Source organism: Gorilla gorilla, chromosome 14 (assembly GCF_029281585.2).
Source record: "Gorilla gorilla gorilla isolate KB3781 chromosome 14, NHGRI_mGorGor1-v2.1_pri, whole genome shotgun sequence".
Classification (NCBI taxonomy): domain Eukaryota; kingdom Metazoa; phylum Chordata; class Mammalia; order Primates; family Hominidae; genus Gorilla; species Gorilla gorilla.
The window spans coordinates 87,793,779-87,811,734 of record NC_073238.2 but is presented as its reverse complement, the minus strand read 5'-3'; the positions used below and the strand labels follow the sequence as shown (position 1 = coordinate 87,811,734).

Genomic DNA, 17,956 nt, shown 5'->3' with positions numbered 1-17,956 from the left:
ATTAATGTGATAGGAGTATCAGAGGTTGGAATACATTTCAGAGAGTTGGAAGGGGGGCAGGTTATTAAATGAGAAGAGATTGTTGTCTCTTTGGACACATTTTAGAGAAGGCCTTCATAAGGCAGGGGGGGATAGATTCCTTCTAGGACTAAGATGATAGGATTCTGTGAATATATAAGTTGGTATTTGCCAATAAAAACTTCCTCCTGTGTGGCCCTTTTTATCCAATAATGATTTCCTGGTCTACTTTGGCTGCCAAATGTATCCAAAATGTAATCAGTGTGTAGATTCATAAGTGAAATTGCAAGCTTTAGAAATCATGGCTAATGCTCTAATCATTTGTAGTAGAGTTTTAAAGCCAGCCAGTGTTTAAGGGGTATTGGGTTTTAAACTCAGCTGTAGTTTTGTTTTAACCTTTTCTCCTTCCAAAGCCTCAGATTTCAGCAAGAATCCTCTTCCTCAAGCACTTTCTTTTCTCATTAGAATTACTCCCAATTTCATCTTGAGTCGAAGCAAAATTTCACAACTCTGGGCCTCCAGGGTATCAACCAAATCAAACCACTCCCGCTACAACCTAATTCTCTTACACTTTTTCTAACCAGGAAAAACTACTAACCTCTGTTAAGCCCCGCATCAAGAGCATCAGCTGCTCGGCCTTAACGCTTTGAGATGCCGAAGTAGAGACAGGCTGACCTGGCAGAGTCCAGCCAGGTGAGGCAAGGAAGGACCCAGCAGCAGGCAGCAGAAACTGGACTTCCAGGCACTAGGTTCTCTCTGGAACTAATTTGCCTGTGACCTAAACCTTCCCACTTTGAATGCGCAAGTCCCTGAATCTAGTTTGTCAGGCTGATAGCTGCCTCCTGTGTCTGCTTCTCTTATTTTCTGCTTTTGCTTAACCCCAGTCCTAACCTCTGGCTCTCTAGCAGTCCCTGGAATACCCTCACTTCCAGTCCTGATGGCCCCCTGGTATTCCTGATTTTGGAGCTTAGCATGGCTAGGAAGGAAGATTTCACGCCAGCATTTTCCAAATGCCTTCTGCACGACGCCAGTGTAGACATGCTCCTCAGACTAAATTCTCTTGCAGATTCACTACGTGCAATAGCCCCATAAAGGTCTAGGACACCCTAGAGGACACCATAGAGGTCTAGAAATTAAGGGAGAGAAAATGACCTGTTTTTAAGTTTGTCTAACCCAGGGTTTTCCTAGTCAGATTGAATGGCTATTCTTTGGCCAAAATGTCTACTTCTCCCACATTAATCTCTTCCATCTAAATAGTGATTTAGGATTCATACGGGGCTCAAACCTTGGCTCTAAGACATACCACCTCTGGGTCCAAGTCACAAGTTCACCTCCTCAACCACAGTTTCCATATCAGAAAATCAATGCTAACATGAATTTATATCAGTATCACCTTGGGTTGTTATGAGAATAAGATGCCTTTCCAGCATGTAGTAAGCTCTCATTTAAAGCTCTACTTTTACTTATTTCTCTCCATGTCCACCACAATCCTTCTAGATAAAGTTCTACCCACTCTAGATTACTGTATCCAATTCCAGCCAGCCTCCCTGCTTCGGGTGTCTTTTCTGCTCCAGTGATTCCTGCATACTGTTGCCAAAGAATCATTACAAAATACTGCTTTTCTCAGGTCCTATGTTCTTTTCTTTTTTTTTGTTTTGTTTTGTTTTGTTTTTGCTTTATTTTGTTTTGTTTTTTTGAGATGGGTCTCGCTCTGTCACCCAGGCTGGAGTACAGAGGCATGATCTCCACTCACTGCAACCTCTGCCTCCTGGGTTCAAGCAATTCTTGATTCCCAGGTCCAGCTACTCGTTTCTGCCTCCCGAGTAGCTAGGATGACAGGCACCCGCCACTATGTCTGGCTAATTTTTGTATTTTTAGTAGACACGGGGTTTCGCCATGTTGGTCAGGCTGGTCTTGAATTGCTGACCTCAGATGATCCTCCCACCTCAGCCTCCCAAAATGCTGGGATTACAGGCATGAGTCACTGCACCCGGCTGAGTCCCTATGTTCTGAAGTCTTTAAAAATAAGTGGGCCAGGTGCAGTGGCTCCATGCCTGTAATCCTAGCACTTTAGGAGGTCAAGGTGGCAAGATTGCTTGAGCACAGAAGTTTGAGATCAGCCTGGGCAACATAGCAAAGTGCCATCTCTACAAAAAAATTTAAAAATTCACCAGGCATGATGACATATGCCTGCAATCCCCGCTACTGGGAGACTGAGGTAGAAGGATCGCTTGAGCCTGGAGTTTGAGGTTACAGTGAGCCATGATTACACCACTGCACTCCAGCCTGGGTGACAAAGTAAGACCCTGTCTCTTTAAAAAAAATAAATAAATGAAAGAAAATAAAAGAAAGTAAATTAAATTAGGTCCAGACTCCTCTGCCTGACTATGAAAGTTCTCTGAGTTCTCTGTTCTTCTTCCTCCCTGCCTGGCTACCAAAGCCCCGCATTACCAGAGTCAAGTCTCCCTCTCTGCCTTATCTTCCAACACAAGCACACTGTCCCTTCATATACCGGTCCTGTGGAAAACATGCTTTTTTTTTCCTTAATTTTTTTTAAATTTTTTTATTCTGGGCTGGGCACAGTGGATGACGCCTTTAATCCCGGCAATTTGGGAAGCCAAGAAGGACAGATCTCTTGAGCTTAGGAGTTCCAGACCAGGCTGGGCAACATGGTGAAACCCTGTCTCTACAAATAATGCAAAAATTAGACAGGCGTGGTGGCACGTGCCTGTAGTCCCAGCTATGCAGGAGGCTGAAGTGGGAGGATGGGTTGAGCCCAGGAGGTTGAGGTTGCGGTGAGATCATGCCACTGCGCTCCAGCCTGGGCTGGACCCTGTCTCAAAATATATATATATTTTATTTATTTATTTATTTATTTATTTATATTCTATATATATTCTGTATATATATTCTATATATATATTCTGTATATATATTCTATATATATTCTGTATATATTCTATATATATATTCTGTATATATTCTGTATATATATTCTGTATATATATTCTATATATATTCTGTATATATATTCTATATATATTCTATATATTCTATATATATTCTATATATTCTATATATATTCTATATATTCTATATAGATATTCTATATATATTCTATATATTCTATATAGATATTCTATATATATTCTATATATTCTATATAGATATTCTATAGAGATATTCTATATAGATATTCTATATATATTCTATATATTCTATATAGATATTCTATATATATTCTATATATTCTATATAGATATTCTATATATATTCTATATATTCTATATAGATATTCTATATATATTCTATATATTCTATATAGATATTCTATATATATTCTATATATTCTATATAGATATTCTATATATATTCTATATATTCTATATATTCTATAGAGATATTCTATATAGATATTCTATAGAGATATTCTATAGAGATATTCTATATAGATATTCTATATAGATATATTCATTCAAACAAAAATTTGAATGTTTGCGGGTATATAGTGGGTCTATATATTTATGGAGTACATGGAAAATGTGCTTCTTTAATTCACGTGTTTGGTGAAGCATTCCTGAACTACACTGGTCCATATAGACCACTTCCTTCTTTCAACGTCTTGTGGTCTGTTCCACACAATTTAGCCCTTAATTATATGCTGTCTTCCATACTCCACTAATTGTTTCCTGTATCTTAGTTTCATCTTCTCAAATACGTTGTAAACAACTTGAGGGCAGGGACCACATCGCACACTTTTCTTCTTAATAACCCGAGACAGGCACACGAGTCAGGCACTTAATTCGTCTTTGTCAATTAACTGAAAGTTAGTCTAACCAGACTGCCAAGGAGAGATCACAGGACTTGTACGTAATTGGTCTACACAACCTGAAAACCCTCAGGTAACCCACGCTTCTTACATGTATGTTTTTGTTGAACCTAATTTACCTGTTGTCTAAATATTCCCATGCTTTAGCAACCTTTCAGCAAATCGATTTAGGGGTTGAAAATATTGATATTCCAAGATCCACATCCCCTGTGACTTGTTTATAAATAGTAATGAGGGATGAGAGCCCAATTCAGCTTCTCCTAGCTCTTTCGGGAGCTGCACTTCTGTCTTGGGAAGTTTATGCAAATGATTCAATGAGTTGGTGGGAGACTTAATTACTCTCTAGTGAAAACCAGACTGCTCATTACCATCTGTTTCTTCAGGGAGAGCCAGCCACCACACAGTAATCTGCTGTAAAGCTGCAATCCCAGTGGTAAAGTACTTTGCCATCCTTGGATGAAAGGAAACGTACTGGTCGAGACACTATTATTATTGTCATAAATAATGGTGCTTTGTATTTTATCAAAGGAGCTCAGAGTGACTTGCAAACATCAACTAATTAATCCTTTAAAAAAAAAAACTGTGAAGTAGGTAAAAGGGAGATATTATTATCCCCATTACATGGCTAGGGAGACTGAGACACTGATGAATTCATCGACTTACCCAGTCACATGTCACAGTCAGAAATAGAACCCAGGTCTCCCGACACCCGCTTTGAACAGACCACACTGCTTCTTGTAAAGTATTAAAAAAAAAAACAAAGCTTGATTTATGACATATAAAAATAAACCTTGAGAAATTAAACCACATCTAACCTTTCAATAACTGTCATGTAATAAAACAGTAGACGTGGGAAAAACAACATCTTGAAGGAAAGATGTGTGGGTAGAACAGTTTAATAAATACAATGCTTTAATCAAAACTTTCCAAAAGGAACTGGTGACTCTTTAAGGAATCTGATATTTAATCATTGCTGTTCTAATGGTTTAAAACAAAGAGGTATAATCCACCGAGTTTTAAACAGAAACTAGTCTAACAAGTTCTATACTTTATTTTTGAACTCTATTTCCTTATTTTCCCATGTTCTCAAGAACATTTTTAACGTTTATCCATGTGATGCAAATGTCACGTGGAAGATATAAATACTACTCTTCAGATATTTTGCATTCTTCCTGATTCAAAGTCATAGTTAATATTAATGCAATTCAAAAAATTGACAAGAAACTGTGTCTCCAAGGAAACTAGTGGAGGAGGGGGAGAGAGATATGAATCTGTGATTTGATTAATAATTAGACACTCAGCCATTTTGTCACTCTCCATATCATCCACGAATATGCCATCATGTCCACAGCAGAGCCAGCAAATCTCCAAATAGCTGGAAACCTCTAGCAGGTGACTCTAGGCGAGTTGTATTTTTTTTTTATTTTTTGAGAGAGTCTAACTCTGTTAACCAGGCCGAAGTGCAGTGGCCAGATCTTGGCTCCCCACAACATACGCCTCCCGAGTTCAAGTGATTCTCCTGCCTCAACCACCCAGGTAGATGGGATTACAGGCGCCTGCCACTACACCTGGCTAATTTTTGTATTCTTAGTAGAGGCTTTTTATAGAGAATTTGTAGTGACTTTTTATATAGAATTGCTTGGATTACTGTATCATCTTGTAAAAATTCTATGAAGCAAATACCAAGAAATAGAATTCTATGTAGGGCAATTCTGAAATTAAAAAATTACCAAAAGGGTATGGGAATTGATTAAATTAAAACAGGGGCCGGGCACGATGGCTCAAGCCTGTAAACCTAACCCTTTGGGAGTCCAAGATGGGTGGATCACCTGATGTCAGGAGTTTGAAACCAGCCTGGCCAACATGGTGAACCCATCTCTATAAAAATATAAAAATTAGCCGGGCATAGTAGTGGGCACCTGTAATCACAGCTACTCGGGAAGCCGAAGCAAGAGAATCGCTTGAACCTGGCAGGCAGAGGCTGCAGTGAGCTGAGATCGCACCACTGCACTCCAGCCTGGGCAACAGAGTGAGAATCTATCTCAAAAAAAAAAAAAAAAAAAGGCCTTATCGCTACAAAAAAAAAAAAAAAACAATTAAAAATTAGTCAGTCATGGTGGCACATGCCTTTACTATATTCCCAGCTGCTCAAAAGGCTGATGTGAAAGGATCACTTGAGCCCAGGAATTTGAGGTTACAGTGAGCTACAATCGAACCACTGTACTCCAGCCTAGGCAACAGAGCAAGATCCTGTCTCTAAAAAAAAAATAATAATAATAATAGTAATGATAATAATAAATTGAGGTGCTGTGAAAAGTCCTGACCTATCATCAGACACCTTTTGGAAGTCGAGGCATTATTCAACAGAATTTTCTTTTCTTTTCTTTTCTTTTTTTTTTTTTTGAGATGGAGTTTCACTCTTGCTGCCCAGGCTGGAGTACAATAGCACAATCTCCACTCACTGCAACCTCTGCCTCCCGGGTTCAAGCGATTCTCCTGCCTCAGCCTCCCAACTAGTTGGGATTACAGGCATGGACCACCATGCCCGGCTAATTCTGTATTTTTAGTAGAGACTGGGGTTTCACCATATTGGTCAGGCTGGTCTTGAACTCCTGACCTAAGGTGATCCCCCCGGGGCCTCAGCCTCCAAAAGTGCTGGGATTACAGGCGTGAGCCACTGCACCCGGCTTCAACAGAATTTTCTAGGAACATTATTCAGTTTCCAATCAAGAAGAAATTTTCAGTCATTTCTTTTGACTGACCTATCATGTCCATATTTAGACCTTTCTCTAGTGCTTATCACTAAAGTATCCATGTCCTCAGGAAGAGATATTATAATGAAAATCACAGCCAGTTGTTAAGAAGCCCTGCTGGGCCTATACACCAATGACCAGATTAAGGATGAGGACCTATGAACTTTAATCCTGTCACTCACCTGTTGGATAGCCATCGGCAATTTACCTTACCCTATTGTGCTCATGTTTCCATTTAAAAAAAAAAAAGAAGAAGGAGGAGGAGGAGAAGAAGAAGAAGCCAAGCGCAGTGGCTCAAGCCAGCACTTTGGGAGGCTGAGGCTGGCAGATTACCTGAGGTCAGGAGTTCAAAACCAGTCTGGCCAACACGGTGAAACCCCATCTCTACTAAAAATACCAAAATTAGCCGGGCTTGGTGGCTCACTCCTGTAATCTCAGTACTTTGGTAGGCCGAGGCAGGTGGATCACAAGGTCAAAAGATCGAGACCATCCATCCTGGCCAACATGGTGAAATCCCATCTCTACTGAAAATACAAAAATTAGCTGGATGTGGTGGCACGTGCCTGTAATCCCAGCTAATTGGGAGGCTAAGGCAGGAGAATCGCTTGAACCCAGGAGGCAGAGGCTGCAGTGAGCCGAGATCGTGCCACTGCACTCCAGCCTGTCAACACAGAGAGACTCTGTCACAAAAAAAAAAAAAAAAAAAGAATCAAAACAGTACTTTTACCAGTGAAAAAAATGTTAGGCATTTGTGGGGCTAACTTTGTTCAAGTGCCTGAAAGCCTTTACAAAATGGACGTTTTATGCAAAAACAAAACAGAAAGAAGAAGGAAAGTCAGATTAGTGCCAACAGATACTTCATCACCTTCAGCTGCTTGATAATATTCTTTATAGGATACCTTCTCCAGTCAACAATAGAAAAGCAATACCTCCAAAATACATTTAAATCTATAAAAGGGAACTGATAGAATCTACTGCTTCAAGCAAAATCAAATATAAAGAACTGACAACATCCCACTTCGAAAATAAAATTTTTGTTACTATGGGCTTATCTGTGCTAATTCCCACTCTTTGCTGATAAAAAGGTAACCCATCAGGATTTAAACATTTCTTCAAACCAAGCAACCTGTTGAACAACTTCTTAATGTGCCTATCAATCATCTGGTGATAAGAAGAGCTTGCATTTATATTAGCTAGTTGCTAAAATAAATATGAGTTACTATAACTAATTCAATCAACAGTGGGACCTCAGAGGTCAGCAGAGAAATAATCAAACAATAAGTATGAATAGGTTGTAATTTTTCTGATTAACAAATGTTCTCCTTGTCATAGGATGTTAAGAGCTGCTTAAAGCGCTCAGGTAAATTTAGAATGTATGTATTTACCTTGGAGGGGTCTGTGTGCACACTCCCAATTAGAAACCCATGAGCCTGTAAGTTTTGCAGACACCAGGTTTTGCTTTCGGAAAACGTGTCTCTATATGGCATTTATTTTTAACAGGCTCCAGTACCGCAATTGATAGAAACCAACAAAGATCAAATAAAATCCCAGCCCCACTTTTTAAAGACATTCATACTAGACTATTCCAAAAGTATTTTAGAAACCAGTTGATGTGTTAAAACTTGATAATTCTGTCTTCTTTTCCCAATTAGAATTACATTCTTTACCATGGAGGGGAAGAAAGATACTTGGATCCTGAGTCAGGATTTGTCCCCCTCCAAACAACCAATGTCAGTTGGAGAGCTGAAGGGTAAGGTCAAAAAGTTGATCATATCTTATTGTCATCACACGTTTACAATCTGACCAAAATGTAAGATCTAGGTTTCTACTGCTCTTGATTCCTCATATCTACTACTGTCCCGTTTTAAACCCAGAGAAGTACAGCAGCAGTAGCAAATAACGTTCAGATGCAAAATAGAGCAGTGAGGGTAAACGTTTGGGGGTTAGGCAGTGGAATTAACAAAAGCAAAAAATAGAGGAAGCAAACAAATGGGAACTAAAGGTATCAGTGATTAATCAAATAAGAATAATTTCGGCCGGGCACGGTGGCTCACGCCTGTAATCCCAGCACTTTGGGAGGCAGAGGTGGGCGGATCACGAGGTCAGGAGATCGAGACCATCCTGGCTAACACGGTGAAACCCTGTCTCTACTAAAAATACAAAAAATTAGCCGGGCATGGTGGCGGGCGCCTGTAGTCCCAGCTACTTGGGAGGCTGAGGCAGGAGAATGGCGTGAACCCTGGAGGCGGAGCTTGCAGTAAGCCGAGATCGCGCCACTGCACTCCAGCCTGGGCGACAGAGCGAGACTCCATCTCAAAAAAATAAATAAATAAATAAATAAAATAATAATAATAATTTCTGCCTTTAGTTTAGACACGTAACTTCATTGCGATCCCAAATTCTAACGTTTTTAAACAGCTGGTTGTTTTAGCCTTCTCTTGGCCATAATAATTTACCATGGAGTTTTAGAGCTAACTAAAAGAATGAATGGAATGAATGAATTGGATGAATGACAGTGGTTGACTTCATATATTGATGCCTGAGGCATCATTGTAGATTCCTGCAGAGAAATTCAGATGGACAAAAACCCCTCCTTTTAGGAATATGGGCTCATTTCAAGCATTTAAGAGTGATTGGGATTAAGGTCTCAGAAATACAGAAAACTGAAAAATGTGCCACGTGACATGTATAAAGGAAGCAACTGACACAAAATGACTGTTAAATGCCTAGCTATGAAAGCATAAATGTCATTAGACAGTCAGCTTCTTCTCTGGAAACTAGATTTTAATAGGTTTTTGATTGTCACCTTTCTTCTTGTTTCTTTATTACTCACTCCTTGGAGGGATTTGCTTTCAAAAGGATTTGCTTAAATTTCCCCCTCAAAATCCAATTTGCAAATACACCTGCAATTGCATTTTCAATACGTACAGTCACACAGGTGCTATCTTTTGCATGTGAAAGAGTCCAAGCTAATAAGTCTGCCCAGGGCAACCCAGCCAACCCAGCCACACATCAGAGTCCAGGGGACTGATTCCTGCAGCAGGGAAAGGAGTGGAAGAATTGAGGCCATTAGTTAGCTCCCCTGGGCTGAAAAGTCCACTTGGAGTGAATTTGGAATTATAGACATACCTTCCTATAATTTAAGTGTTGGGCCTGAACTCTGAATAAATAGATCAAATTTAGGTTTCAGTTTTACTGGAGAAAAATCTGTCCAGAAAATATTTTCCCGATACTTGGGAAAAAGATACAAGTTGAAATGACCATGGACTATTGAATCCACAGTTTTAAACTGTTTTCTGTAGCAGTTCAAAATGGTAAACTCTGATTGTGCATATCCAGTGACTTTTCATCAGTCAACAAATATTTTTGAATGCCTAGTGTGTGCCTAGCTTGCATCAGGAGCAGAAAGAAATAAAAGGAAGCACCGATTTCAGTGAAGAAGGCTGAATTATATCTATTAATAACCAAATCTGTGTAGCACAGATTCAACCTAGTTGTTAGAAATGAAAAGCTGTGACAGCACGCTGCCACGCCGACGCAGACCACTCTCTGCATGCCAGCCCGCCCGCACCCACCATGGCCACAGTTCAGCAGCTAGAAGGAAGATGGCGCCTGGTGGACAGCAAAGGCTTTGATGAATACATGAAGGAGCTAGGAGTGGGAATAGCTTTGTGAAAAATGGGCGCAATGGCCAAGCCAGATTGTATCGTCACTTGTGATGGCAAAAACCTCACCATAAAAACTGAGAGCACTTTGAAAACAACACAGTTTTCTTGTACCCTGGGAGAGAAGTTTGAAGAAACCACAGCTGATGGCAGAAAAACTCAGACTGTCTGCAACTTTACAGATGGTGCATTGGTTCAGCATCAGGAGTGGGATGGGAAGGAAAGCACAATAACAAGAAAATTGAAAGATGGGAAATTAGTGGTGGAGTGTGTCATGAACCATGTCGCCTGTACTCAGATCTATGAAAAAGTAGAATAAAAATTCCATCATCACTTTGGACAGGAGTTAACTAAGAGAATGACCAAGCTCAGTTCAATGAGCAAATCTCCATACTGTTTCTTTTTTTTTTTTTTTCATTACTGTGTTCAATTATCTTTATCACAAACATTTTACATGCAGCTATTTCAAAGTGTGTTGGATTAATTAGGATCATCCCTTTGGTTAATAAATAAATGTGTTTGTGCTAATAAAAAAATAAAAAGAAAAAGAAAAAAAGAAATGAAAAGCTGTATAAAACGACTTAGGATTCCATTGCAGTAAGAACCTTATATAATCTTAGAGGAAAACAGGGCCATCTTTTAAATTTTATTTAAAGCTAAGCATACAGTTGGCATTTACTAACTGAATTATAATAATTTTAAGCATTGGATTTTATTCCAACTAACTTTATTATTGACTAGGCCAGATTGACTATAAATTTTCAATTAATCTAACAATTACAAGAGTAGATTATAAAAGTATAATATTCCTACCCTTGAAACTTCCTACGGCACTCCTGATTCAGAAGTTCTTTTTTGCTGTTCATTTGCTTTTTTGAGACAGAGTTTCGCTCTTGTTGCCCAGGCTGGAGTGCAATGGCATGATCTCAGCTCACTGCAATGTCCACCTCCCAGATTCAAGCGATTCTCCAACCTCAGCCTCCGAAGTAGCTGGGATTACAGGTGTGCACCACCACGCCCAGCTAATTTTTGTATTCTTAGTAGAGATGGGGTTTCACCATGTTAGCCAGGCTGGTCTTGAACCCCTGACCTCAAGTGATCCACTCATCTTGACCTCCCAAAGTTCTTGACCTCCCAAAGTGCTGGGATTCAGGTATGAGCCACACACCCGGCTCCATCCCTAAGAAATCTTAAAATCTACATTCACACAATTGCCATTTTATATCACAGCAGTAAAATACCTTTGGTACCTAGCATTCAACAATAGCTTTGTGATTACAAGTGAGGGTGTGGGAGGGAGAGGAAGGCAAAGTGTATTCATTTGTCACATTATCCCAAAAAGAAATATTTATTTATTTATTTATTTATTTATTTATTTATTGAGGCGGAGTCTCACTCTGTCGCCCAGGCTGGAGTGCAGTGGCGCGATCTCGGCTCACTGCAAGCTCCGCCTCCCGGGTTCATGCCATTCTCCTGCCTCAGCCTCCCAAGTAGCTGGGACTACAGGCGCCCGCCACAACGCCTGGCTAATTTTTTGTATTTTTAGTAGAGACGGGGTTTCACCTTGTTAGCCAGGATGGTCTTGATCTCCTGACCTCGTGATCCGCCCGCCTCAGCCTTCCAAAGTGCTGGGATTACAAGCGTGAGCTACCACGCCCAGCCTATTTACATTTTTAAAGAAAGCTGATTATTTCCAAAAAGAGAATAAGAAAGAGGAATTTAGCACGTTCTCATTTTAGCTCAAGGTAATTTTTCTTTCTACAGGACATTTGTCTCATGTGAACAATTCTTACATGAAATTTCTTTTAATACATTATAAAATTTCTGTTTCTTCATTATATCCATGATAGCCATTTCTTTTTTGTTTGTTTTGAGACAGGGTCTCACTCTGTCACCCAGGCTGGGGTAAAGTGGTATGATCAAGGCTCACTGCAGCCTCAGTGACGTGGGAGTGGGATTGGGAGGCTGAGGTGGGAGGTGGTCCTGGGATTACAGGCACACACCACCATGCCCAGCTAATTTTTGTATTTTTAGTAGAGACAGGGTTTCACCATGTTGGCCAGGCTGGTCTCAAACTCCTGACCTCAAGTGATCCACCCGCCTCAGCCTCCCAAAGTGTTGGGATTACAGGCATGAGCTACCGCACCCAGCCGATAGCCATTTCTTCATAACATCTGGTTCAAGTTCAGATATTACCAGAAAGTTGATTATTTTCTGTTTTTTGTTGTTGTTGCTGTTGTCTTATTTTGTTTGTTTGTTTGTTTTACTAGCAATGCTCTATTTAACACTTAAAAAGTTTAAAATAGGCCAGGCACAGTGGCTCACACCTGTAATCTCACCATTTGGGAGGCCAAGGCTGGAGGATCACTTGAGGTCAGGAGTTGGAGACCAGCCTGGCCAATATGATGAAACCCCATCTCTACTAAAAATACAAAAATTAGCGGGGCATGGTGGCACACACTTGTAATCCCAGCTACTGGGGTGGCTGAGGCAGGAGAATCACTTGAACCTGGGAGGCGGAGGTTGTGGTGAGTGGAATCGAGCCACCATACTCCAGCCTGAGCAACAGAGAGAGACTCTGGCTGAAACGAACAAAAAAGTTTACAACGATTCTAAAAACAACTGGATATATATAGTCTTTCTGTTTAGCTCATGTATTTTATTTTGTATTTATTTTGTTTTTTAGAGACAGGGTCTCACTCTGTTGCACAGGCTGGAGTGCAGTGGCCTGATCATAGATCATAACTCATTGCAGCCTCAAATTTCTGGGCCCACCTCAAGCCTCCTGAGGTGGATTTGCCACCATGCCACGCTAATTTTTTTAGTTTTTGTAGAGACAGGGTCTCATTATGTTACTTAGGCTGATCTCAAACTCTTGGGCTCAAAGGATCCTTCTGGCTCAGCACCCCAAAGTGCTGGGATTACAGGCATGAGCCACCTGTGCCTGGCTAGCTTGCATATTTTAATGTTGCCGTTATATCCAATACTGTAAATAAATTCTAAGGGCTCCACAAACCCTTGGGGCTGGTGTGTTTGCACATATTCTTACCTTACTCCTGGAGTCTGCCTCTATTGTTAGACTTATCTCTCTCTATTGTCATGGGTATTTGTCTATCCCACTAGATTGAGAGCTCTTTGAGGGCAAGACCTGTGGTTAGCATCAGATCAGGTTCTAAGGAGATAATTCGCAGGTGTTTGGGGAGTAAGTAAATGAATTCCTTTGTGTTTGAGTGCACTGAAAGATTGTTCTCACCCACATTCCTCTTCCACTCCCTCTTTGCTCTCCATATACCATCTGATCTCCCTTCATTTTCCTGTGCGCAGCCCCCTGCTTCTCTCCCAGCGTAGGCCTACTCCTGACTTTCTGATCTCTCTGCTTGCAGTGCTGGAGACTTCAGGCTGGAAGCCTCAGGGAAGGCCTGCCCTGGGTGGCTCACCACAATTATGTGAGTTGCTAATCTTGATGTCATTGCTTGTCCTTTGGATATCTAAGGTGTCCCACTAAATAAGGTCACTAAGTGACCTTTAAGATTCCTAACAATTCCAGGATTGTAAGATAAAAGAATTCAGGTCTATTCATTTTCATAGAAATTCCTGCTTCTGATACCAATGAAGTAGCAAGTCCTTGGCCTTTAGAGTCATCTACAAGTCAACCATGGAAGGCATGGAGGAAAATGTAGGCTCTAAAGAGAAGAGTAAAAATACATAGACAACATGGACGGATAGTCAGACTCACTCCCAATCTCTGCCAAAATTTGAACTCATCCTTCTCCCTTGTCCCTTTGCTTACCCTGGAAGGAATTTACACTAAATGTTTGGACTATCTGCCCAGGTATCAGAATTGCCTGGAACACTTGTTAAAATTCAAATTCCTGAGGCTCCTGCTGTACTCTTTGGAGGCTGGGGGCAGCACACCCCAAATTCTGAGTCACCGAGGCTGGAATGGTGCCAGGAATGCAGATGTTTAACTAGTTCCTCCAATGATGATACCCAGCCAGATTTAGAAACCAGGGACCTAGGGCAAGACTCACTAAAAAAATGTCAAGACCTTACCTCCTCCAAGGCTCCTACAATCTGCCGGTAAGTAGATTTTGAGTAACTGAGGAGCTTTAACACTTGGCTATTAGATTAAAGTGGGTTTTGGTAGAGTGGTCAGAAACAAATAGGAGAAGGCAAAGAGTTGAACTCAGCTGGGAAAAATCTAATGAGCTTTTTTGTTGTTGTTTCAAAGAATATACAATATGGCCAGGTGCGGTGGCTCACGCCTGTAATCCCAGCACTTTGGGAGGCTGTGGCAGATGGATCACCTAAGGTCAGGAGTTTGAGACCAGCCTGACCAGTATGGTGAAACCCTGTCTCTACTAAAAATACAAAAGTTAGCTGGGAATGGTGGCAGGCTTCTGTAGTCCCAGCTACTAGGGAGGCTGAGACAGGAGAATTGTTGAACCCGGGAGGCAGAGGTTGCAGTGAGCTGAGATCACACCACTGCACTCCAGCCTGGGCGACTGAGTGAGACTCCATCTCAAAAAGAAAAACAACAACAACAACAAAAAATTAGCCAAGTGGGGTGGTGCATGCCTGTAATCCCAGCTACATGGGAGGCTAAGGCAGGAGAATCACTTGAACCTGGAGGCAGAGGTTCCAGTGAGCTGAGATCATGCCACTGTACTCCAACCTGGGTGATGAGTGAAACTCTGTCTCAAAAAATATATAAAAATTAAAAAATAAAAATAAAAAATATACAATATGATTTGGTGACACAAAGAGGCCTCCACAGGCTGGAGAAAGGACCCCATCCAAGCGTAAGCATCAGAAAGGCAGGTTGTGTTTGTCTGAATGAAGAGGATGAGAGGGGTTTAAGAACATGGGAGCAATTACAGCACAGCCATGAAATCAAACCTGAAAAAACTGGAAGGCATTTTTTCAACAAAAATCTAATAAGCACCCATCTGCCACATTCTAAGGTGCTAAGCTTAGGTGCTCAGGGCTCAAGGCCCTCCACGCATGGTCCCTGCCTTAAAGAAGCATAACCCAGTGAAAACCTCTGATATCAGCCAAAAGCAATTAAAGCACTTAAGGCCAACTTCATTTTACAGAAGAACATCAGGAATGGAGCATCTAGGAATTTCTCATTTAAGCTCCAGGATTCTGATTCCCTGACGGGGAGACGAAGTAGTTGCTTTGGCCGGGCACGGTGGCTCACGCCTGTAATCCCAGCACTTTGGGAGGCCAAGGCAGGCGGATCATGAGGTCAGGAGATGGAGACCACCCTGGCTAACACGGTGAAACCCCATCTCTATTAAAAATACAAAAAATTAGCCGGGCAAGGTGGCGGGCCCCTGTAGTCCCAGCTACCCGGGAGGCTGAGGCAGGAGAATGGCGTGAACCCCGGGGGGCAGAGCCTGCAGTGAGCCAAGATCGTGCCACTGCACTCCAGCCTGGGTGACAGCGAGACTCTGTCTCAAAAAAAAAAAAAAAAAAAGAAAAGGTAAGCTAAATGAAAAGTTCAGACTGGGTGCAATGGCTCACACTTGTAATCTCAGCCCTTTGGAAGGCCCAGGTGGGAGGATCACTTGAGCCCAGGAGTTCAACACCAGCCTGGGCAACTTAGTGAAAACCTGTTTGTACCAAAAAAAAAAAAAAAAAAAAAGTTAATTTTAAATTTAAAAATGTTATCCACTGTCTTGTCCTTTAAATAAATAAATAAATAAATAATAAAAATTTTAGCCGGACATCAAGGCCATGCTGATAGTCCTAGCTGCTCAGGAGGCTGAGCTGGGAGGATCCCTTGAGCCCAGGAAGTCAAGGCTGTAGTGAACCGGGTACACCACTGCACTCCAGCCTGGGTGACGGAAGGAGACCCTGTTTCAAAAAGAAAAGAAAAGTTCACTTAGTTTCTCTTGGTCAAAGAGGTAAAGGGAAATGTTTTTTCACGATGCGTCAATTCATGTCTTTTTTTCTTTTTTGAGATGGAGTCTCGCTCTGTTGCCCAGGCTGGAGTACAGTGGTGCGATCTCAGCTCACTGCAACCTCCACCTCCCAGGTTCAAACTATTCTCCTGCCTCAGCCTCCTAGGTAGCTGGGATTACAGGTGCCCATCACCACACCCAGCTTTTTTTTTTTTTTTTTTTTTGTATTTTTAGCAGAGACGGGGTTTCACCATGTTGGTCAGGCAGGTCTCGAACTCCTGACCTCAGGATCCACCCACCTCAGCCTCCCAAAGTGCTGGTATTACAGACGTGAGCCACGTCGCCTGGCCCAATTCATGTCTTTATCACCTTTCCCCCTTTTATTTTTTTTCCTTTTGGTGGAGATGGTTTCCTCTTGCTGCTCCAGTCGATCTCAAGGGATCCGCCAGCTTGGGCCTCCCAAAATGCCAAGGGATCAGCCAACCAGCCTGGGCCTCTCACCACACCCAGCTCTCTCATGTTTTTCAATAGGCTCCTGGTTTCCCTGACTCTGGCCCTTCCTGTAAACCTAACATAGTAATCCAACATTAATTGTCCTTGTTTAAAAACGTTCCCTTGCTACCCAGTACAGAACAAAATGAAACAAGTAAAAAAAACTGAAAAAATTAAACTTGTGGCCAGATGCAGCGGCTCATGCCTGTAATCCCAGCACTTTGGGAGGCCAAGGCGGACAAATCACTTGATGTCGGGAGTTCGAGACCAGCCTGACCAACATGGAGAAACCCCGTCTCTACTAAAACTACAAAAATTAGCCGGGCGTGGTGGTGTGCGCCTGTAATCTTAGCTACTCAGGAGGCTGAGGCAGGAGAGTCGCTTGAACCCGGGAGGCAGAGGTTGCAGTGAGCAGAGATTGCACCATTACACTCTAGCCTGGGCAACAAGAGTAAAACTCGTCTAAAAAATAAAATAAAATAAATAAAATAAAAATCAAGTTTAAGGTGTTTTAATCAACTTTCACATCTACAACATCAATGACGTTCACTGTACACAGGCAAATTCTAAATAATTAAGTAGTATTGAATAATGAAAACAATTGAGAGGGTCTCTCCTTGTAAGTGACAATGCCATCAGTCAGATTTCCATAATAACTAACATTTTACTGTGGGCTGTGTGCAAATGATTTGAACATAACATTTATGTCTGAAATAAAACTCTTCAATTGCTTCTTCCACCAAGAAAAAAAAAAAGGCTGGGGAAAGAAAACATCTAATTTTAATGCAACACTAAATCCAAAGGCAGTACAGCTGTTTGGTTTTGGTTGTTTAGCTCAGCTGTTTTATTCTGAGAAAAGCACAGCTGCCCTTTGATGTTGTCTGTTATTCAAGACTGTACTTTAGGAGGGTTAAATGTATGAGAGCTCACAGACCATTGGTAGGTTTAGTTTCTCCTCTTGCTACAGTGCTATTTATTGGTCTTCCTTCTTCAAGTTTTAACATAGCCTATGTTAACATAGGCTATGTTAAAACTTGAAGGCAAACTCTTTCCCTTGAATTTTGCCTTTCTCTTCAGAATTCTGCTCCCAAGAGCAGCACTGTGGGTGGAAGGATAAGTTAGTACTTTTTTTTTAAGAACAATTTTGAGAACCTATTCAGATTTAAAATGACTTTTTTTATTATTTATTTATTTATTTATTTATTTATTTATTTTAGAGACGGGGTTTCGCTCTTGTTGCCCAGGCTAGAGTGCAATGGTGAGATCTCGGCTCACCGCAAACTCCGCCTC

The 17,956-nt window shown here is 41.2% G+C and overlaps 1 pseudogene; it reads left to right on the top strand.

Moving 5' to 3' along the window:
• The first annotated feature begins 10,122 nt into the window (after positions 1-10,122).
• LOC101129976 (fatty acid-binding protein 5-like) lies at positions 10,123-10,654 on the top strand (annotated as a pseudogene).
• Positions 10,655-17,956: the final 7,302 nt, after the last annotated feature.